Source organism: Tamandua tetradactyla, chromosome 24 (genome assembly GCF_023851605.1).
Source record: "Tamandua tetradactyla isolate mTamTet1 chromosome 24, mTamTet1.pri, whole genome shotgun sequence".
Taxonomy (NCBI): domain Eukaryota; kingdom Metazoa; phylum Chordata; class Mammalia; order Pilosa; family Myrmecophagidae; genus Tamandua; species Tamandua tetradactyla.
In genome coordinates, this window is record NC_135350.1 from 15229743 (window position 1) to 15253800 (window position 24058).

Sequence of the window (24058 nt, forward strand, 5' to 3'; positions counted from 1 at the left end):
GCAAATGTGGCATTATATATACAATACGAATATTATTCAGCCACAAAAAGGAACGAAATCTTGAGGTATGCAACAACTGAATGAAACTTGAGGATATTACACTGAGAGAAAAAAATCAGATACAAAAAGGATAAATACTGTATGATCTAGCTTAAATGAAATGCCTAGAAGAAGCAAACTTTATAGAGACAGATGCTGGATTATAGGTTACTATAAGGGTAGAGGAAGAGGAGATTATAGCTTAATGGGTAGTTACTGCTTCAAGAGATGAAAAAGAGGAGTAAAAGATGCTGAAGATGTTAACACAATGTTGTGAGTATAAATCATACCACTGAATTTTACACAAATGTGATTAAAATGGGAAACTTTGTGTTACTGCAATAAATTTTTTTTAAATGAAGGGAATAAAAGAAAACACAAAGTCATACCATCTTCATAGATAGAATATTAAATATTACAGCATAAAGGAAATAGCTGGTAGGTTACTTGCCAGACCCAAAAACCTCCTCAGACCTTAAAAAAGAAAATTGAGTTGTCACTATGAAGTCATTAAAAAGCAAATTGTAGAAAAAGAACAGGAGCAAAAAATAGCTCTCAGTAAATGTTTACTATACTTTGTGCATTATCTAATTGAATCCACAAAATAACCCTAAGAAATACTGTTTGGCCAATTTCAAAGGGAAAAAACTGAAAGTGAATTGCCAAGATCAGGCAGGTAGGAAGAGGCACAACTAGCTGGGACAGGAACTGAGGAATCTCACTTCAGGAAGCCCCTATTTTTTATCCACACACCACCACTTCTGGAGCTACTACACGTTAAAAAGTCAGTGATAGTGAAAATGATTGAGAAAATCAATTGTAAATTATCTTTTTTATTTTATTGATTTTAAAAAATGAAACAAATAGAGAAGGTTCTCAATTTTTTTTGTGAAAAAATCTGTGAAAATCAATATAAATTTAGAAAAAAAAATAGTAAAATAACTTACCTTTCTCATAGAAAAAAAAGAATAAAAAGTTATCTCGCTGTTACCCATCTCCCCCAGCTAACTATAGTTACTCTTACTAACTAACCACCATATCAAATTAATAACACAAGTATATCACTTTAAATTAACAAGACCCAGTTCAGCTATTATTAAATCTCATGCCCACAAAGTTTTTTCAGAGACCAAGGCATCTTCATTTTTCCTTATTTAGAGTCTTAGAGCTTAACTTACCTGTAAAAAACTTTCCCATCTAAAACAGATAGGTACTAATATGCTTATAAATAAGGGGCACCTGGTGTATCATGGGCTTCTATTTCAGAAGCATCCACAAAATGTGTTAAGTATCTTTATGTTCTTGAAGACTGAAAAGAAGATCATCTGCTTGTCCAAAACTTTCACATTTGCTAACCATTATCCCAACAAAATAAGGTAGAAGAGAGGCTGGTTACATCACTGCAAGTTTTTATACTGTCACTAGGTCCCACATCTCTACAAATATGACAGATAGTATAGTAAATTAGGGAAATGGGCAGGCTTGTAACATACATTGGAGACACTTAATTCTGAGAATGGAATGGATTTTTTTTTTTTTTTAACATCAAGGCAGAACGGAAAATCAGCTACAACAATTGCACTTCTGAACTTTAGGGAAGCTTATCCTAGGTGAGGGACAGACGTTTTGATACCTGCTACTTCCAGGAAGGTTGATTGTCATGGTTAAGGTAGACTGGACAACTTTAACTGTGTCCAGTTGTTAGAGACCAAGAGTTGGACAACAATTAGTACTTGCCTTGCGCTCTGGGTAGGGACAGGCTCACGGTTTCTTTCTGAAATGACGAAAATGTTCTAAAATCAGTGGTGATGATGGCATAACTCTGTAAATTCACTAAAAATGATTGACTTATACCTCCAAAATAGTGAATTTTATGGTATACAAACTATTCGTTAATTAAGCTGTTAAAAGAGAGATACATCCTGTCAAGGTAAAAACGCTTCTAAAGAACTAGCAAAGCAAGGAATATCTCATACTCTGTTACTATATTCCAGGCTCATCTACCCCTTTAAGTGTTATACTTAGCAGCCAAGCACTTTTTAGCTGACATTCAGAGATAACACGATGCCAGATTTTCTACAGACAAGATCAAGAACCAGCCCATGAATTTGTTTAACCAAAGTTGCGTAAGCTGTGCTCCAAAAATAAACTTGTAAATAAACAATATGAAGTGACAATAACCGGATACATTTTCTAGCAGCATTTATCAAAATTTACTATGAGTTGGATTAAAAGGAAAAAAAAGATGACCTTGAGTTAATGATCTGTTTTCTCAGTAAAAACGTGGACATTTTAAACGGCCTGATAGACCACTTAATACTTGTTGAAATGAAGACTTGTTTTACATAGAGCAAATATCAGCAAATTTGAAAACTAAATTGTGGGAGTGTATTTGGTAAGAGGGAATAAGGTGTGGTTCGTAGTGCAGTATGCTGAGAGGACTGGAATAGTGCTGCGCCTAAAGTGGCTGGCTTTGTCTTGACTAAGCTTGATACAATAAAGTATCTACAATAATATTTGACCTTCAAAATATTCCATAGGCAGTTTTAGAATTTGGTTTCTTTCTATAGTGATTCCTAGCAGTGAATATTTCTATTGGCGGCTGGAGGATTCCTATGCTCAGATTTAATCCCATTGTATTTTGGAAAGAAAATGTTAAAAGCTTTAGGGTTGTAGGACTGAAGCTGTCCAGTGGGGGGAGGAGGGGATCATAAAGGGAAGGGATGTTACAGGGAACGGCAATTTAATAACAGTGGTACCACAGAGAGCACTGGATAGGGTAAATGAATACATACATGCATGCATGCATAGCTACCCAGAGCCTGAAACAGCAGAAAATGGTTGGTCAAGGTCAAGGTCAAGGTCAAAGTCTAGGGAATATCTAAATTTAAATGTATCTAAAATTAAATTTTCACTTGGATGTGTTTCAACCAGTGTTCTCAGGGCTAGGGTGGGGGACATATCAAGCACCTAAGGAGCTTAACTCAAACCCCCGTTTCCCACCTCCATCCCTGATATATTTAAGAATTTCTAAGGGGTGGGGTGGGGGGCATTCCAGGTGGTTTCCCCCTTTATCTAGGTGTCTTCTTTAGTGTTTAGTAGAACTAGGCTGAAATTTTCTACTTCCCACTCCTTTCTGAACTGTAGGCAAGGAATGATAGAGCCATCATCTCAGAGAACAAGCTGAGTTAAGGGCTCATCTTTGGGGTAAAGTGCTTATGCACTTTAGCAGGCGAGCAGAGGAGTCCCTAAAATATAAACAGGCACCTGCACTTTTAATAATCTAAACAGTACTTCTTTCAATTCACAAGAAATAGTACAAGGTATTTGTTCACCAGAATCATTCCATGCAAACAGGCATTATCTGTTTCATGGTTTATGGTCAGATAAAAGCAGCTAGCACTTGTTTAGTCTAAAAATCCCAGGGTACTTTATCAGAAACAAAATCTAACAGTCTAACTGAACAACAGTGATAATTATCTGCTTCTACATTCCTAGTTTTCCTTATATACCCCAAAGATTATAAACCTAGAAACTGATTCCCTAGAAACTGATTCCCTAGGTTTTCATACTTACTACTCTGCATTAGGAGCCTGCACAGTCCCCATGGAAGAGAGAGGTTTCTGAAAACCACATAAAAACATCCCATTTAATACTTGAAAAGGCATTTGTTTGATATTAGAGTTTATATTTTCTTTTAAGAACACTGACTAGCTTAAGAAATAGAAAAAAGCAGAAGCTGTATCTGACAGCTTAACATTATACTCCCCAAACCACAGGGGAGTATATTAGTATTAGCAATTTCATTTTAAGTGAATAAATAGATCACAATAGAAGTTGCAGCATGTTTTCTTGTAAACAACAAATTTGCTTTTTTTTTTAGTTTTGGAAGAATAGTACCTTTTTTTTTTTTTGCATGGGCAGGCACCGGGAATCGAACCTGGCATGGCAGGCAAGAACTCTACCACTGTGCCACTGTGGCCCAGCTAGAAAAATAGTATCTTATTGCAGGAAAACAAGGAAAAGAAATGAGAATAAAGGAATAGTTCCTTCATAATTCCAGAATTATCTACACTTAGATCCTAATCCATGCCATTCAAACTTTGGAAATCTATGCATCAATTTTTCACTGTCCACCATGGTGACCAAACTGAATGTATATTTTACACGATTTCAAAAAGTCTGCATAATAGAATGTAAACAGGCCTCTGAAATAGGTATCTTAAAAAAATCACCTCTTGCCCCGATGAATCCCAGAGTGATTTGATCAGTGAGCGGAAAAGTATTTGCAAGCCCCTTTCGGGGAATGGTGACAGCGGGGAGAAATTCAACTTCCCTAAGTCGAATTCTTGATATTCTCACAAGCAGTGTGGACAACCAAAGCTATAGGCTGAGCCCCCAGTCTTGGGGTCTGTTCATATGAAACTTAACCCCACAAAGGATAGGTCAAGTCTACTTAAAATTTAGGCCTACGAGTCACCCCCAAGAGAGTCTCTTTTGTTGCTCAGATGTGGCCTCTCCCTCCAGACAACATAATGAGCAGTCTCACCACCCTCCCCTCTCTGCGTGGGACATGACTCCCAGGGGTGTGGACCTTCCTGGCAACGTGGGACAGAGATCCCAGAATGAGCTGAGACTCAGCATCAAGGGACTGAGAAAAACCCTAGAATGAGCTGTGAATTAACATCAAGGGATTGAGAGAACCTTCTCGACCAAAAGGGGGAAGAGTGAAATGAGACAAAGCGTCAATGGCTGAGAGATTCCAAACAGAGTTGAGAGGTTATCCTGGAGGTTATTCTTACGCATTAAGTAGATATCACCTTGTTGTTCAAGATGTAGTGGAGAGGCTGGAGGGAACTGCCTGAAAATGTAGAGCTGTGTTCCAGTAGCCATGTTTCTTGATGATGATTGAACAATGATATAGCTTTCACAATGAGACTCTGTGAATGTGAAAACCTTGTGTCTGATGACCCTTTTATCTACCATATCAACAAAGAGTAGAACATATGGAATAAAAATAAATAATAGGGGGAACAAATGTTAAAATAAATTTAGTTTGAAATGCTAGTGGTAAATGAAAGTGGGGGGTAAGGGGTATGGTATGTATAACTTCTTTTTCTCTTTTATCGTTTTATTTCTTTTTCTGTTGTCTTTTTATTTCTTTTTCTAAATCAATGCAAATGTTCTAAGAAATGGTGAATATGCAACTATGTGATGATATTAAGAATTACTGATTATATATGTAGAATGGAATGATATATTGTTTTGTTTGTTTTTTTTTTAATTAATAAAAAAAGTAATAGAAAAAAAAATCACCTCTTGAAACTTTGCTTATTTTTTTTACTAGTGCATTGGAAGCTATCACTACCACTGGGTGTTGGGATTGAAGTGAAATTAACTTTAAACAAGAAAGGAGCTGAGTGTAGGCAAAAGCAGACTACTTTGGAAGAAACAAAATTTAAGCAGATGCTTGTGGTTAGTACATTTCGTGGTTATAAAGAGAGGGTACATGCCTAAGAACAGGAAGCTTACTCAATCTCCAGTGCTGCTGTACAAGTAACACCTAGATTCATTTTTTTTTTTTTTTTAACATGGGCAGGCACCGGGAATCAAACCCGGGTCCTCGGGCATGGCAGGCAAGCATTCTTACCTGCTGAGCCACTGTGGCCTGCCCTGGATTCACTTTTAATATAATGTCTTTGTAGAGACCTGAAGTCTAGTCTTAGACATTTTGATATTTCTTTAAAATACTGGTTATGCTTGTGCCTAGCGTTCTTCATGCCAACAAAACGAGTTCAAGAGATAGCTTAATATCTTTTGAATTACAGGAGTGCTTTCTGATAAACAATAAAAAATTAAGAAGGAAGGAATGTTTAGAATCTATTCCTTCAGCAGGTTAGTTTCATCTGCTTGCTGTGATTTAGATGTGTTTTTTGCAGATGCTGTTCGAGATTAAAGGTGAACGTGAAGGCTAGACAATTCTCTATCGCATAGTCTTGTCAAGCTGCTTTCCCTGGGGTCCTCCAGGTAGGGGATGGTTTTCACTACCAGGAAAAGAAAAGACAGGAAAGGGAAAACGGCATGGGAAGGCCATAAAAGATGGGGGCCCACATTTCTCTTAGGCCCACCACAAAAACGTTCCACAGATGAAGTATTAAAGAATGTAATCCACTCTTATATGGTAGATGCTATTCTCAGCTTCCAATAAAAAACGCAAGGCTGTGTATTTTCTAGCAGGGCTGTGAGAGAATTCTAGAGGTGCTTTCTCATGACCAGGCAAGTAAGCCACTGCTTTCAAGTGGTATGAAACTATAAAAAGCAACACCTCTAAAAAGCCATTTAGGTAGCTGTATTTGGCTCCAGTTTCTCCCAGAATTTATAATGCAACATTGTATTTAAATAAATAATTTGTCTCTCAAAAGCACTTATTTAACCAGTGTTTCCAATGTAGACTTCGGACACTGGCTTCTGCCAATATAATGAGGGCTCATGTTTCGCAAATTTGGGTCTATGAAGAGGGACCAGATTCCCCAAGACAAGTCCAAAACTATTCCAAGAATGGCACAGTGGGGAAGGGACAGCAAGAGAATAACTTTATTTAAGAGAGTAAAATCTTGACTTTAACAGAATGCCATTCTAACATTAGTAATATTAAAGAATGCAAGTAACTTTTATATACCTATAAAATATTTATCAATCGCATTTTCATATCCCAATCAATTCAAGAAGAGAAGATTCACAAAGTTTTAGTCATTTCCACCAGAAAGTCTGTATACGTAAAAAAAAAATTCCTTTGACGTTTTACACCATAGAACTTAAGTATTATTTTAGGAAATATAAGGGACAAGTGTAAGGATATTCAGAACGACTGCCGATAGACGTTAGGGTCCACTAGAGGGAAATGAAGTTGGTGAGAGCTAACTTCCTAGCTCTAGTGGGACTGATCCTAACGAAGCATTTTCCTTTCAAAACAAGGAGGACAGCTCACTCAAGATCTTTATTTCTCATTTGTGATGAGCTGTGATAGTTCACAAAATTGCATAGCAAAGCAAAGATTGCCAACTCCACCAAATGTCCCCCTGCTGGCTCTGTGTGCGTGGCTGCTGGTTCAATAAGGAACATGTATCTGTACATTACTGGTTATGTAGACCCCTAGCCAATTGCCTGTTTCCCTTAAGCAAAATTCTAGAACAGGATACACAGCTCCTATTTTGTATTACTTTTAGGAATAGCATATCACTAGAAATTTAGTTTCCGTATGCCCAAGCCATCCCTCTAAGAGGTAATCAGAAAAAGAGGGAAATGAGTTTGCAAAAGAAAAATGTTCACAGAGCAAGAGTTTTCCAGTGATCCTCTAAAAGAGAGAGAGAAAACAGGGAAAACAAAGACATTAGAAATAGCCCTGAATTATATATGTTAATATGTTTAAAAGGGGGAAATTTTACTTTGTATATATGTAATTAGAATGAAAATTAAAAGATTAAGCATAGGACTATATAACACAGTAAGCCCTATTGTCAACTATGGGCTGTAGTTAATAATACAATTATAAAAACGCTTCTTCATGAATTATAACAACCATTTCACACTAATCAGGGGGTTAGTAATAAGGTGTTATATGGGAAGAAAATACACCGTAACATAAACTGTGGGCTATAGTACAATTATAATATTCCTTCATCAATTGTAACAAAGGTACCACACTAATGGAAAGTGTTAATAATGCGGGGGGGGGATGGTATGTGGGAACACTTTTTTTTACATGAATTTTCTATAAACCTATAACTTCTGTAAAAAAACTTTTAAATACCAACAACAACAAAAAAGACATTAGGGCTGCACTTACTTGCCAAAGTGGGCTAAACATAGGAAGTGTTAGAGTAAAGGGCATAGCTTGGGGGGTACAAAGAGACACAGTGGGTGGACATCTACCCAGTTCATAAAAACCAGGAGAGGCCTCAATATTTGGATGGAATACCAGATTGTGGGAGGTACTGTAAGGGGTCTGTTACAAAGCAATATAATATTGCAAGTCTGGGGACTAGCTATACTGAAACATTTCTATCAAAGCAATAGTAAATATAACCACTAATTAAAATTAATGTAACATATGAAAAAAAAGTCAGGCATCCTGTTTAGTAGGATATGCTAGTTACTGTATGTAAATAAACAAGTATTTATTTACATACAGTATAAATGAAGTGTATATAAACATATTTTAAACATATTATGATTATTTAATCACGGTTTCACTTTGGGCGTGGCTCTCTTCCTTCTTTATTCAATCAGTCAGCCTTTCAAACTCAGAATATGCCTCCTCTTAGACAAAAAGAATGCCTCTGTCTAAACACCTCCCAATTACTATTATCAAGAACTTCCTATACAATGCATCATTGACAGATTAACACATAAACTTCTGGCCTTTTGTAATCAATGGATAACAACACTGGACGTTACCTTGACACAGAGTACATGAAATTACAATTTAAGCTATAATCTGAAAGGAGCAAAAAACTGTAATAAATTAATGGTAGCATAAAAATCAGTACAATGATTTTGGAAAAATTTTTAACATATCGCAAGCTTTAAAAATGGTTACACCTTTCGGTGTAGGAATCTACTCAGAACATATTGAGAGGAAACATGCAAAAATTCTTTCAATGTTATTTTTGAATGAACCACCAAAACAATCTAAATTTCTCTAGTAGGAGACTAAAGTATCCATGAAAGAATCATTAAAAACACAAAACTTGATTCCTATTCTCATTTTGAAAAAACAAGTCTATACATTAAAGAAAGACCCAAGTGATAAATACCTCAAAAATATCACATGTTAACGCTGGTAGTGAGATTTACCACGTATTTTAAATTTTTTTGGTATGTTTCTTTTTTTTACTAAATTTTCTGTGATAAAAGTGTTTAACACATATCTAAATACAAAACTAATTTTAAAAAGTTGGTCAAAAATTACAGTGTAGATTTTAAGAAGAGGAAACTGCAATATGATTTCAGCAACATAAAAACGTGTAGTACAAGGCGGTCAATGGTAGCTCAGCAGCAGGGTTCTCACCTGCCATGCCAGAGACCCGGGTTCAATTCCTGGTGCCTGCCTATGCAGGAAAAAAACAAGTACATTACATATGCATAAAAAGGTCTGGAAGAGAACAGACTGAAGATTAATACTGTGTGAGGGATTTATGTGAGCTTTTTATTTTTTTTTTAATTTTGAATTATATTTTCTACCTTCTCATATTTATCATGCTTAAAATCAGGAAAATACGAATGGCTGTCTTCATCATAAAGGTTTTGACAAAGTTAACAGGGAGAACGTTTTTCTGGTTTTAAAATGGTACTGGGTTTTGTACAATTTCAAAAGGTAAAAAATGCATGTCGAGAAAAATCAGTAGATCTATTTCTAACAGACCAAGATAGCATGTATGTACATATATGTGTGTATTCTAATTATATTGGTCATAATGGACTTTTATTTCATTGATAAACCCGATGCTATAGTCTAAGATGTTTAACCCACAGAAGGTTTAAGAAAAGGTTAAACATGCAATAGTATAAACACAGTAATAATTAAACCAAAACTTGGGGACAGTAAAGTTGAAGCTATTAGATGTTTAACAAGGATTCAGAATTCATTTTGGTCTTTGATGAAGAGATTTTATTATTTAAGTGAATAGAAATGACAGGTATTGAAAACTTTTTAAAAACGTACCCTGAGTTTAATAAAACAGAATGACCAAACAGGATAAACACTACTTGTTGGTTAAATATCTAGCAATGGTTATAAGTGAAGTTCTGGACAGTCAGGCAGATAAATGGACAGCCAACATAGAAAACAGAATTATTTCTACCCTCCCGTTCTTTGTGGAATTCTGCTAAGGAAGACAGCAGAAGAGAAGATTGGTTTCTATCCTCAAGGAATATTTGATTGAATAACTGGTTTGACTTCCTTTCCAACAAGGTCACTTAAAACACTACTGTACAATAAAACAAACTATTTTTATCAGAGTATAGCCTGAAATAACATTTGAAGTTTAGTAAAACTACATAGCAGATAGAGGTAAAAGTGAAACGAAAATTCAAATGCACGCAAAATGGGGAAAAAAAAGGCCATAGGAAATGTTAAAAGTTTAGTGTATATAAGTGAAAACTGAAAACAGCAAAAAAATAGACTTAAGGCTATAAAAAGTGCAAAGCTCCAAATACTGACAGAGAACAAAGTCCGTGAAGTAGTTACCCTATGATTAGGACTGATTTTTATAGGGTAAAGCAGGTTTAGAAAAAACCCAGGGTGATTAAAAGCACTGTTTGTAAACCTGAGCATGATGCCAAGAGGGAGGCAGGAAACGCCAGAAATTCAATGTTCAATTAGCATCAGGAAGCTAAAAGATGTAATTCTATATTTAACCTTATTTCTACTAAATTTAATTTTCATTGATGACCCTACGTAACGAAAAACACTCAATGATAAAAAAAATCACTTAAAATTGTTTTAAAAACATAAATATGCTATTAAAAACCTCTACTTAAAAAAATTCCAAGACATTTTTGCTTCCCATGAAACAGAGTCATATATTAGAATATGACTTTTTTCTTTTCAAATATACCCTGTAGTATAAGCCCATTCCCAGAGATGTAAATGTCAAGACCTGAAATGGCATTATGATTAATGTAAATCTATACTTTAGAGCCACATCCTAGGAATGGCAAAAAGGATTACGGTCTTTAAAGGAAAAGAGCGCATTCCAGCTGAAGGGCTCAAAGTCCTGAGAATGGAAAAAGCAGCCACAACTCATGTCCAAAATGGCACTTGCCATTTCCTTTCACAAATCACACACCTCTTCTCCTTTGTTTCTTATCTCAGTAAAACTGTACCATCATCCACCCAGTTACTCAGGGAAAATAATCTTAGGTGCTATTTAGCTTCAAATTCTCTCCCCTACTTCCCCCGACAATCACCCCAAGTCCTGTGTATTTGAATCTCCAATCTATCCACTTGTCTCTATTATCTACAGTTTAGTTCAGGCCGCTATGGGAATAAGTTCCAACATATAAATAGGCATTAAAATTTTTAAATGAATTAAATGTATGATAAAGATACAAATGCTTGGACTGAATTTAAAAGAAAATCCAAACATGTAGCTAATAAGGACTTCTAAAATAAAATGTCACTCACCAAAGTTTGAGAATAAAAGGCTAGAAAGACCAAGAAAAATTAACAAAAATTAAGTTGAGACAGTAATAGGGAAGTTAGGCAAATGGAGTTCAAAGTGAAAATATAAAGAGTAAATTAAATAGAAAACAGTTTACTAAGATATAATCGTTAGGTACCTTCTTGCACAAGGAGAAACAGAAAATTTCCACAATCATTGTGAAAAACAGACTGATCGAGCATTTAGCACAGCACTTTTTCCTTCCCTCTCTGGTTTTGCTCCCAACCAACACATTCCCAACTTTACTGGCCTCTTTAAAACCTTTAAATGGTCCAAAGTATATTCCTTATTTGGACTTTAAAAAATAAAGTACTACAGAAAATGTCCAACATATAGAAAAACAGAGAATAGAATAATAACCCTCACCCAAATACAGCAATAATCATGGGGAATCTTTTTCATCTATCCTCCACTCTGGATTTTTTTTTTAAGCAACCACAAAGATCATATAATTTCTATTTGTAAATATTTCAGTGTGTCACCCTAAGACAAAAGCTTTTTTTTTTTTAAACAATCCTAATGCCACTGTTACATCTAAACAAAATTAACATACATCCTTAATAACAAATAACCACTTGGGCCCCCTTGTCTTATACATTTTTAGTACATTGACTAGGAGTCCAAATTAAGTCCATAAACATCAACTAATTTCAATAGCTCTTAAGCATCTTTTATTCTCTTTGGAATATATCTCTTTTCTTGTTTTTTGCATTTTTAAGAAACCAGATCATTATTGTATAGTCCGCCCCCAATCTGGATTTTGCTGCCTGCATCAACATGGTGTTGTTTAACATGTTCCTCTGTCTCCAGAATCCCTTAAATCAGCAGCAACTTGATCAGATTTGTGTTTTTCTTTGTTCCAGAACATTTCTTTTTAGATAATGGTGTGTCCTTCTGCCAGGAGGGACACAATGTCTGTGATTTCTTAGCACTGCTTATAAGGAACTTCTGGCCTCTGCCTTCTTTTCCAGCTTCAGTTTTTTATTTTTCTTCTAATTAGAAAAGTTGTATGTTTATAGAAAACTATGCAGAAAGTGCAGAATTCCCTCTTCTCCCCTCACACATGCAGTCTCTCAAAACACTCTGCATTATGGTGTTATTTTTGTTACAAGTGATGAAACAATATTATTAATTTTACTCCACAGTTTACATTAGGATTCACTGTGTTGCACGGTCCTATCGTCTTTCGTTTTTTTGCATGGGCAGGTACCAGGAATCGAACATTCTGAAATGTTCAAGGTTAAGAAACAAAAATATCCCAAGTAATCTGAAACTGCATATCTGATTTAGAATGAAACTGTCTCAAAGGGAGACACTTTGCAGTATCAAACAAGGCTTAAGCTCTCTGGTAACAGATTAGTAATCCCAGATTCAATCATTTTTATAGGAAGTCAATCAAAGTTTATGACAGCATATGAAACAGAGAATCTACCTTCAATGATAAATTCAGTGGATTGTGGCCTAAAGGGAAGTCAAGATAATTCTGCAGTTAACAAATGAATTTTTCTTATTTTTTATAGGGACCCAAACGTTAACCCTAAGTCACTAGGCTATTATTTTGGTGATGTCTTTTTTGTTATTAAATAAAGTGGTGCCATATAATTATGTTGTACCAGGGTTTCCAAATAACTTAGAATTAATTATTCTTTCCCATCTTGCAAGATGGCAGGCGAAAATGCTGAGCAGCTGGCTACCAAGAAGAAGAAACCTGAAGTCAAGAAGACTGGTGGCACTGGCGAGTAGCAGCCTCAAAGACTGGTAGCCTCAAAGCCAAGGAGCCCAAGAAAGAGAAGCTTCACCATAACCGAAACCTGGTCCTAGTCAGAGAAACTGGCACATATCCCTGATCTACGATGTATTCCAGAAAGGCCATGTACCAGGAGGATTCAGCAGCTCAATCCAGAATTGAAATGAAAAAGGAGGAGAAGGTACTTGTACTGTCACAAAACCTGAATGGTTCAATTTTGCAAGACACCTAGACATTATTCAAAATATATCCTCCACTCTTACAGCTCTTTCTCAACAGTGTTGATTTAATCACTACAGAACATCACCTAAGCACTGTCTATGTCTTATTTGTTAATAAATCCAGAGTTTCCCCTGGAGAAGCTTAGAGAGGACCCACAGCACACAGACTCTTGGAGAGGAAAAATGCCCCAGGAGAGGCCAGGACCTGGGAAACTAACCAGAAGAGAAGGGCCAGCTAGTCCTTCTAGCTAAATGTATCCAGGCCCTAGGATAGCCGTTGACTGTGTCAGACCACACACTCAGAGACACCAGAGTTTTATTACCCTTCTCCAAAGAACCCCAGGTACCATTTTTTGTTTGTTCGTTCGTTTTTTATGTGTCAGTGCTTTAGTTTGCTAAAGCTGCCAGAATGCAGTATACCAGAAACGGATTGGCTTTACAAAGGGGATTTATTAAGTTACGAGTTTACAGTTCTAAGGCCATGAAAATGCCCAAAGTAAGGCATCAACAAGAGGATACCTTCACCCAAACAGGCTGATTGTGTCCATGGTTTCTCTTGTCACATGGGAAGACACATGGTGTTGACTGCTGGCCCTTCTCTTCTGGGTTAGTTTCCCAGGTCCTTCTGGCCTCTCCTGGGGCATTTTCCTCTCTAAGAGTCTGTGTGCTGTGGGTCCTCTCTAAGCTTCTCCATGGCAAACTCTGGATTTCATTTTCTTAGCGTAGCATCTCTCGGCGTATTTTCTGTTCCCAAGTGTTTGTCATCTCTCTGCTCTCTCTCGGTTTTTTTTTTTTTTTTTGGTCTTTTATTCTCTTCACAGAAGACCAGTAAACAGATTAAAACCCACCTTGAATTGGGTGGGTCACATCTCCATGGAAACAATTTAAACAAAAGGTCTGCTCCCCAAGACTGGATTAGAAGAACATGGTTTTTCTGGGGTAAGTAACAGTTTCAAACCAGCACAGTCAATAATGTGCTATATAATTAAGACTACTGTATGGGATATAAGGCCTCAAAATTTCATCTGTGGTTTACTTGTGTGAGTACCTTTTTTATTATAAAAATATATATAAAAGAAGACAATATAGGGTATGAAAAACAATAAAACAAAATCTAGTTCCAGAACTAGAACATTAGATTCCTTGGAGGCCCCCCAGTATCCTACCTGACAGCATCTGTCTTCCCCTGATAATCTTGATGTAGTCAGTTTTTTCACAATTTTCAAAGGACGTGATGAAGAAAACCTTTAGGGAAGTTACTTATATTAGATAATCACAATTTCTCAGCCTGCAATCCCCAAGATCACAAAAGAATAGATAAGTCTTGGAGAAGTTCCCACTTTTCTCTTGGTTTCCTTTCACTGACATTTTCTGACTCCACTTAGGGAATTGTCTTGGGGGTGTGGGTGGGGGGCAAGCTAACACTTCTCCAGAACTTATGATATGCCAGACACTGGTGCTAGTGCTTCCAAAACATTTACATGCTGACGTGGACAACTACTTTACGGGGAAGGTGCCGTTATCACCTCCACAGGAGGCACAAGGAAGCGAAACCTAGAAATCTAACAAGTGGCAGTGCAGAAACCCAGAGTCCACGGTCTTAAAGCTATAATGCTGTACTATGCTGTTATTTCCCAAGATCTTGGGCTATTTTTTACAATTAAGAATGTGCAGTGGCTCTTCTTAGCTGTGAGTCCTTCTGAGGAGAGGTCCCGTCTCTTCTCCTCTCCACGCTTCCTCCCTACTGATACCAAGCAGGGAGCAGCCTGTGTTTGCCCTGCGAGGTGATTTATGGCAGTGCGTTCTGACCACAGCCACCGGCCCTGGGTTATCTGATGCCCTCAGGGCCTGGGTGAATGTCTACCCTACTCCCTGGTGACTTATAAGAGGGACAGTTCCTGGAAATACCACCTATGGCCATTTCATTGCCATGAGGTGTTTATAGTGCCTAAATTACCCCTGTTGCCTGGTAACTTGCTTGTGTTTGGCAGAAAGAAAGTGACTCAGGCACAGGTAGAGATACAGTCAGATGTAGGGCAGATATTTATTCAGCACTGTCTCCTCCCAACACCAGGCTGTTGATTTAATACTTAACCTTGACACTCACTGTTCTTTCCCACCTCACTGTGAGTAGAGGCTCTTCAATTATTCCTTTCAAGTCAGAGGAATGCAAAAGGCACTGTGCATACAACCAACAGACGCCTGGTAGCCAAAATTGAGGTTACATTATTTCCTCTGTTGAATTCTAAAGACAAATTTTAAGACAACATTTAATCATAGGGTTCTTGTATGTGAAAGGGAATTGAATTGTGTCATCAGGGAAGTTACTGGCCGTCCCTATGTGAATTAATTCTCACGTGAATTCACAGTGAATGGAACATATTCCTAAACAGAACTGAGTCACTAATTTTGACCTCATAGTTAAAAGAATTTTTTCAAGTGACCAGGAAGCTGACTCATTCAGTGGGCCACATTCCAGGCCAGAAGATCTACTGGTATGCTTATACACACACTTGGTTTTTGTTTTTATTTTGTTTTTTGATAACAAGAAAGAATTGAGGGCCACAATATAATAGCTTTAGAATTGAGGGAATAGAGAGAAACACCATTGGGAATAGAGAGAAATATCATTAGGGATAGAGAAATACCTTTAGGAATACAGAGAGTACAACAGGCGCAAGGCATTTATTTTGTCATCTTTCTAACTCTTTGTCTTCAAATTTATGTTAGCACATATGCCTAGGTCTCTCCACAAGCCAAAAATCTAGAATGAAACACTCTAGGCTTGCATTTCGTATAATTTCTCCAACAGTTATTGCTTTTCTCCAATTATTTTATGGCTATCATTTATCTTAGTTCATTTAAATGCATTAAATATGCAACGGAAGACAAGTGGTTATAAAATAAAAAGCCACACCTATGCGGTTCTTTTCAGACATGCCTGATATGGACACATAGTGAACAGGAATTAAGAGTCTAACTGTTACTTCTAATCCTTACTGGGAAAGTCCTAAATCCTAAATTTACTTAATGCTTATGGACTGATGGACTCAAATGTAATTTCGGAACTAGTCTGCTTTCTTCTCTCATTTAAAAATATTCCTCTTAATAACAGAGTTCCAGTATGTCTGATATTCTTAAGTGCCATTAAAAGTATAACAGGTAAGTTTTACTTTGTCCCTGGCAGCTATAAAAGGGGAATGTAAATTAACTTGGCAAAAATTTCATTTTAAAACATTATCATCTCCAAAATAATTTTCATTTTGAAGGACATAATTAAGGGAAAAAAATCTTTCCATGTCTAAAAAATTCTAAAAGTCCAAGTCCCCTCACAGAATATTTTCTTACAGTACACACTATAAAGTTTTAAAATGAGAAGAAAAAAATCAGAACACCTTATTTTAGTAAGTAACAGCAGTGAGGTGGAGATTCTAGTTTTATCTCCCAGCTTTACAAGTGTAGCATTTTCCAAATGAGGATTAGGCTTTTGGAGAAAAACTGGCTCCCTTCACCCAAACTCACAGAACTGAGTTGTACCCAAAAGACAAGCATGGATAGTGGGATACCAACTGGTCAGGTTGAATACTGCCCTCTGTGAAGATCTCCACGAGGAGCCTTTAATATGTTATCTTATGTGGTTAAAAGGGACTTTGCAGATTTAAATTGAAGATCTTGAGGTAAGGAGAGGATCCTGGATTATCCAAGTAGATTTAATGCAATAAAAAAGATCCCTATAAGAAGGAGGCAGAAGGATCAGAGAGTAGGCAGTGTGATGACCAGAGGGAGAAAGAAGAAAAAAAAAAGAGAGAGTGAGATTGATTGATTGATTGAATGGAAGATGCTAGGCTATTAGCTTTCAAGAGAGAGGAGGGGATGTGAGCCAAGGAATGTAGGAAGCCTAAATCTGGAAAAGGCAAGGAAAGTGTTTTTCCCCTAAAGCCTCCAGAAGGAATGCATCTCTGCCACTTCATTTTGACTTTCTACCTCCAGAACTGCAAGAAAAATACATATGCTATTTTAAGCCACTAAATATGTGGTAATTTGTTACAAGAGCAATAGGAAGCTAATCCCCCACCTATGTGTACAGAAATCTGGTAAGCATCAAAAGCCTTAAAAATGTACATTTCACTAGATCCAGAAAAAGAAATGATCAGAAATGTTGAGCAAACAATTTAGGCACAGAACAGCATTCTTACCATGCAACTCTTGAAATCTAACTTCTTAGATTTCTAACACTTAGAAGTCAAATATATGGACACTTTTTTTTAATCCTGGGCAGATAATAATTAGATCATTCCTACATCCAAAGTAAAACTATAAGGTTCTTCATTTAATGAATTTTCTGTAGCATCAGTGAGATGTTACCATGTGAGCCAGGAAAGGCCCTATGACAATGAGCTTGGCCTATCAAGACAGACAATCTGAATTCAAATTCTGATTCCACCACTTTTCTAACAAATCCTTTAACTTTGGGCAAGTTGTTTAACCTCTTTCTGTTTCAAGCAGAGTTAACAGGAGCTGCCTTATAAGGCTGCTATACAGTTAAATGAAGTAATACATGTAAATAAAGCACTAACAGTGGCCTGCGAAGGTCATTCAATGTTAGTTATTATCAAGCACATATATCAGTTAATCCTGAGCATCAAGAACCATTTCTCTGGAATATATTCAATATTTTCAAACCATATAAATATAAACTCTTACTTTAGAAGTCAACTAATTTCTTAAGGCAAGTAGTTTAAACAAATAAATCTATATGCTTAAAGTTTGATCTGTTTTTCATTTGATATTTTTTAAATAAAAAAACTGCCTAACTAAAATTCTGTTCAGATCCAAAATCCAAAGGAATTTGAATAAATCTATTTATTTAATAAACAAATTACAGAAAATTAAAACAAGAAGCTTTCAAGGCCATATATCTATATATGGACATTGACAGAACCCAAGAACCTACTGTGTAGTTTCAATACTAAAGTGTAAAACCATCCCATGGCCCCCAGCTTTCCTGTAGCTGCTCCATCTGTTATATATAAGCCTAAATCACGATTAAGAAATGTGAACGATTACACATTTTATAAAAGATCAAACACTACAAGTCAAGACATAATACCAAAGGTCAACTAATTTCATGCTGAAAATATTTGCGTCACTTACCACTAATAATGCAAAGAGACAAAGTCTTTGCAAAAGTGACTGCGGTGGGCTTCCCCAAGACCACCCTCAGGTTTGAGGACTCACAGGACACAGTGCAGAGCAATTCTCACAGCTATGATTTATTACATGAAAGGATATAAAGCAAAACCAACACAGTAAAAAGGCACATGGGGCAAAGTCCAGAGGAAACCAAGTGCAAGTTTCTAAGAGTCCTCACCCAGTGGAGTCACACAAGGTACATTTAATGCTTCCAGCAACTAGATATGACAACACATACGAAATGTCTACCAAAGAGGCTCATTGGAGACTCAACGCCCAGGATTTTTGTTGAGACTAGTCATGTAGGCGTCCTTTGTCTGCCATGTGCCAAATTTTTAGGCACCCAAAAGGAAAGTAAGAGTGCAGCATAAACCATATTATTTGTACAAACAATTTAGGCACAGAACACCATTCTTAGCATGAAAGCCAAGTTCCCAGATGTCTGCAAAGGGCCAACCTTGCAAGCAGCCTTCTTTTGTACACTGGGACTAAATTATACAAGAAAAATTTACTCTTAGCACTAGGGCATCTAAACACATTGTGTGACTGGGAAGCACTTTTATCCTGTATCTTAACAGTACTTAAAATGTGGTATTTTTTAAGGTGGGTCACTGTGGCTCAGCAGGCAGAGTTCTTGCCTGCCATGCTGGAGATCCAGGTTCGATTCCCGGTACATGCCCATGTAAAAAAAGAAAAACATGTAGCATTTTTAACCTGGACAAAAATGGTCTCAAATTACATGACAGAAGATCTAAGATGACTCTTGTTAAAAAAACTACCCTGCTGCACAACAAACAGTAAAAAAAAAAAACAAAAAAAACTGAATTCTAGTCCTCATTCCTTTCTGAGCTGGTTTATAACTCTGATTGTGAAGTTAACTGCTATGAGCTGACTCAGTTTATTCACCTGTAATAACGGACCCAATACAATCCTAACTTCCCCACTGAAAACTAGTGAGGATCTAGTGAGAGAATTGATGTGGAAAGCCTTCAACTTAATGCCACATAAATATAATATATTACCCCTTTAAGTTAGAAATTTCAAAATACTACTGAAAATTTTGAATGGCATCCCTGAATTAAAACTATTGAGAAACTATTCAAAGTGTCAGACTGCCAAAAATTCAGACTTTGATAATAGTTACTCCAAGTTTCTAGTAGCGATATAAGGAAAATAAATGCATCTGGGAGGCAATTTGTTGATATATATCAAAATTACACATTAATCTTATGACCTGCAATTTTTTTTTTGAAAATCTATAGAGATATAATTGCATACATGTAAAATGACTTATAGACAAAGTTATTTATTGCAGCATTGTTTAATAGCAAATGATTGGCCAACACCCAAATGTCCATCAATAGGTCACTATTTAAATTGTGGTACATCCATACAATGGGCTACTCTGTAATTGCTTAAAAAAAAAAAAAGAAAAGAAGAAAGCTAGAAAGCTGAATACTGATTTGTCAAGCCCTCCTAAATATACAGTCAGGAGAAAAACATACATAGTAGGGACAAGTATAGTATGTATCTTTTGCATTATGATAGGGGACAAATAATTTATTTTCAGATTTGTTTGTTCATGCACAAAGAAACCTTGGAAAGATGAACTAGAAAATGAAAACTGGCTAGGAAGGGACGGTGAAGGTAGGATCTGGGCAGATGAAGGTCAAAAGTGGCAGAGAGACCTTTCACTATGCTTTTTCCACTTTCTTTGGCACTTTTAACATGTAACTGGAAAATATATATATAAATATGGTAATTTGAAAAGTAATTCTTTTCCATGCCCAAGTTATAGCAACCTGGGGCCATTTTTTTTTTAAATACGCATGTAAATTTTGGCAGTGATTACAGCATACAGTCATAAAACTACTTCACCTTATTTTCCAAATCAAGTTCCAACTCTCTTCTTTTCTACTTGTGTTTGGTCTGCCGTCTTGCAGGGAGTTTCCCCAGAACACCTGACAGTGAGTCAAGTTCTCTGCCCCTCTGTTCTCAAATTTGTTTGAAAACATTTGGGAGCTTTTTAAAAGCTCCATGGAAGCAGGGATATTGCTTTGCTCACTGCTGCACTCGCCATACCCAGAACAACACTTGGTACATGGAAGATGTTCAGTAAGCATTTTTTGAATAAATGAATTATTTTCTTCATCCAGTTTCAAAGGGACAGACACTACTAGACAAAGTGAGAGATCTGAGTGGCATCAAATATTTGGAAACCGTTGTCATTCCTGGTATCAGGCCAATGGAGGCACTCTAATCCCAGCAACATTCTTAGAAATAATTTGAAATTTACAGAAGTCAAACAAACAAGCCTAGAGAATACTGTGCTGAACCATGCATCTTAAATACTCATAAAATTTCTTTTTAAATAACAGGAGTCTACATGGCCCTGGGTCCATCCTAGGACTGAAGTCTTTTCAGACAAACACCACACTAATTAGTAGTGATAAATAAGAAACAACCATCATAAGAGTCAAATGAGCCCCAGCAGCAAGGTGCCCACAGCTGTCAGGGAAAAAGAAAATCTTTCCTTCTAAAAAATGCACTGCTGCTGTTTTTATTCTTAAGAAGCTATTCTTATAATTAAATTCAAATTAATCCAGGCCGTGAATTGAGTCATATGACGTCAATGACAAAAGAGAAAAAACTTCCTTTCACTGGAGGGGCATGGAATGGGAATAAGTAACACATTTCTTTAGCTTTGGGGTTTAAATAACTATAAAACCAGAACAACTTTGCTAACTGTGATTTCAGTGGCTTTGCTAAATAGGCGTACAGCTGGCTGATATTTCTTTAAAGGCTTTTAACTTTTTTTTTTTTTTTTTTTACATGGGCAGGCACCGGGAATCAAACCTGGGTCCTCAGGCTTGGCAGGCAAGCATTCTTACAGGCTTTTAAAATAAATCTTAAACACTCTTCTTAAGGCAAGGGTAAAGCCAATACTGGGTGCTCTCCTTTCGTACTCTCTTTCCCAACCAAGGAGGTTGATGTACCTCTATTTCCATTGCTGTCAACTAAGGCAATGAACCAATGAGTGAGGAAACATCCCCTCCTGAAACAGCTTGAAATCTAAGACTCCTCAATGATAAAATGCAACTTCTCAAGAGAGTTATGACATTTATGAAATGACTCAACAGGGAAAGGGAGGATAGTGGAGAAACTGCAGGATAACTAGCAGACAGAAAACTTTTGGCTGATGCAAACCATACTTATAATGTAGCATCTGGAAGCACCAAACCTACCATTTACAGATGGTAGCACAGTGAATGCCGCATTGGTCCATCCATCAGTCAATGCCCCAAGTGTCCAGGCAGAGAATGATAGCTCTAAGAAGAGGAGGGAAAAGCCAGAGGTTAAAATAAGAATGATGCTTTGTTATTCTGTGTTGTTGATTTTCTGGGTGTGGGCATGAAATGAAGAGCTCTCTAATAATGCCGTTTTGGAAGAATCACCAGGAAAATACTGGCTCTAACAGGTACAGATATTTCAGGAGAAGAGTGGCTCTGCCATTCATTCCCCAAATATTTACTTAACACCTGCCAGACTCTGTTCTGGTGTTGGTGATGAAGTGAAGGCAGGCAGATTTCCTTCCTTCATCATGCCCACATTCTAAAGGTGGGAACAAACAAAAAATAAACAAGACTGTGATAAATGCCATTTAGAGCAGTAAGTCAGAATCAGAGGAAAGTTGTTGTGGCAATGTGCCAGTTTGAAACTATAATATACCCCAGAAAAACCATGTTTTAATTCTGATCTGATCTTGTGGGGGCAGCTGTTTCTTTTAAACCGGATTCAATACTGCAGGGTAGAAACTTTATGGAGATGTGAAGCGCTCAGTTGTGGGTATGGCCTTTTGATTAGATGGAGGTGGGTCTCCACCCATTCCGGACTGATCTTGATTAGTTTACTGGAGTCCTTTAAAAGGGGAAATATTTTGGAGAAACATTTTGGAGAAACCTCAGATGCTGATGCATGGAGAACAGTTGCTTTAAGGCTGACAGCCCACAAAGCCTTCATGTGGAAATGAAGAAAGAAAATCCCTCCAGGGAAGATGTTTGAAATAAGAAGCCAAAGACACAGATGTCAACCACACGCCTTCCCAGTTGACAAAGGTGCTCCAGACCCATCCACCTTTTGTGACTCAAAGTATCTTTCTCTGGATGTCTTAGTTTGGACATTTTTATGGCCTTGGAACCGTAAACTTGCAACCTAACAGATTCCCTTTTTAAAGGTCATTCCATTTCTGGTATGTTGCATTCCAGCAGCTTTAGCAAATGAATACAGGCAGATTTAGAAAAAATGGTCAGGGAAGGACTCTCTGAGGGGACAATATTTCAGAGAGAATAGTAGGTTCAAAGTCTCTGAGGCAGGAAAGTAGAGGCGTGAAGAAGTTGCAGAAGCCAGGTCAGGTTGGGCCTGGTAGATGAGGCAAAGGAACTATACATATAGGCCAATCTAAGGCATCAAAGCAACTCAGGCTGATGTGTGGGGTACAATCTTTCAAATAAAAGGATGGACAATTCACTTTAAAAATATATACAGCTGCTGTGATCTTTCAATGGATTTTTAAGTAGCTGACACTTGGCTTGTAGGTGAAGGTAAGTGAAATGGATATGGTAATAAGCACCACAACCGGAATGTGCTAAGAGTTCAGTGTGAGATTGACTATCAAACCGTGCATATATACATATGATTTGGTAGTTGAATATTTGTCTTTTAACCACACAACAAATTTCTTACAAATGCATTTTTAACAATTACAGGATATATAGTCATCTGCAACCACAAATTGATTTTAAATGGAGATTCAACTTTCACCAAAAACAGTCAACTCTTGGAAGTGATTCAACAAATGCATCACTCCTAAGGAATATACCCAAGAGAAATGGAAACATTATGTCCACTTAAAAAAACTTGTGCACGAATGTTCATAGCAACATTATCCATAAAAGTCAAAAAATGAGAAAACCCCAAAGTGTCTAACATTCAGCTAAAAAATGGGTGACTAAAATGTGGTATATCTATACCATGGACTATTATCTGGCAATAAAAAGTAACAAAATACTGATACTTGCTAGAAAGTAAATGAACCTTGACAACATTATGCTAAATGAAAGAAACCAGTCACAAAAGACCAGATACTATAGAATTCTATTTATAAAATGTCCGGAACAGGCAAATTTAGAGAAACATAAAGTAGACTAGTAGTAGCCAGTGGCTGAGAGAAGACAGGACTAAGGAATGACTTCTAATGGGTATGGGGTTTCTTTTTTAGGGTAGTGAAAATATTTTAAAATTAGCAGTGACAGTCACACATCCCTATAAATATACTAAAAATTACTGAATTTTATATTTTCAAAAGGTAGTCTGTGTGATCTGTAAATTATATCTAATAAAGCTGTTATTTAAAAAAGAACACAAGTAACTGAAATGCTTCCAGTTGAGAGATGAAGCAAATTCCAACTGGTCAAAAATGCCACATTCTAATAAGGCACATAACAAGAGGCAGGTGGCTTAGTTTTACAATTCAGATACTGAACATTATTCTCAGTGGAACATGTCAGTTCCCCTGGAACCCCCCACCGCTACCAGGACTGTTTCTCTCATCTCACTAGGAACCTTACTTCAGC

General features: G+C 36.8%; 1 protein-coding gene across 5 annotated transcripts in view; it reads right to left on the reverse strand.

The window, feature by feature from the left end:
* Positions 1-24058, reverse strand: part of SGMS2 (sphingomyelin synthase 2) — an 83542-nt gene that overhangs the window by 28534 nt on the left and 30950 nt on the right. For 3 of the 5 annotated variants that reach the window (XM_077142601.1, XM_077142599.1, XM_077142600.1), the window contains exon 2: positions 21671-21754. The exons of the other annotated variants lie outside the window; for them this stretch is intronic. The gene's annotated coding sequence lies outside the window, so the exon portion shown is untranslated. The remainder of the gene's footprint in view (positions 1-21670; positions 21755-24058) is intronic. 5 annotated transcript variants of the gene reach the window in all.